We start from the raw sequence: 235 nt of genomic DNA on the forward strand, positions 1-235 counted from the left end.
TGCCCAATGCCCAGCCCCCGGCTGTGATACCCCCCGCTCTCTCCAGCCCCCGGGGTAGAGCCCCCCACCCACCCCGTTCTCTCCAGCCCCCGGGGTAGAGCCCCTCCCCCGCGTTACCCCCAGACCCAGGTCTGAGCCCCCCCGTTCTCTCCAGCCCCCGGGGTAGAGCCCCCCCCCACCCCGTTCTCTCCAGCCCCCGGGGCAGAGTCCCCCCCACCTCGTTCTCTCCAGTCCC

Source organism: Chrysemys picta, chromosome 25, assembly GCF_011386835.1.
Source record: "Chrysemys picta bellii isolate R12L10 chromosome 25, ASM1138683v2, whole genome shotgun sequence".
In the NCBI taxonomy this organism is placed as follows: Eukaryota; Metazoa; Chordata; order Testudines; family Emydidae; genus Chrysemys; species Chrysemys picta.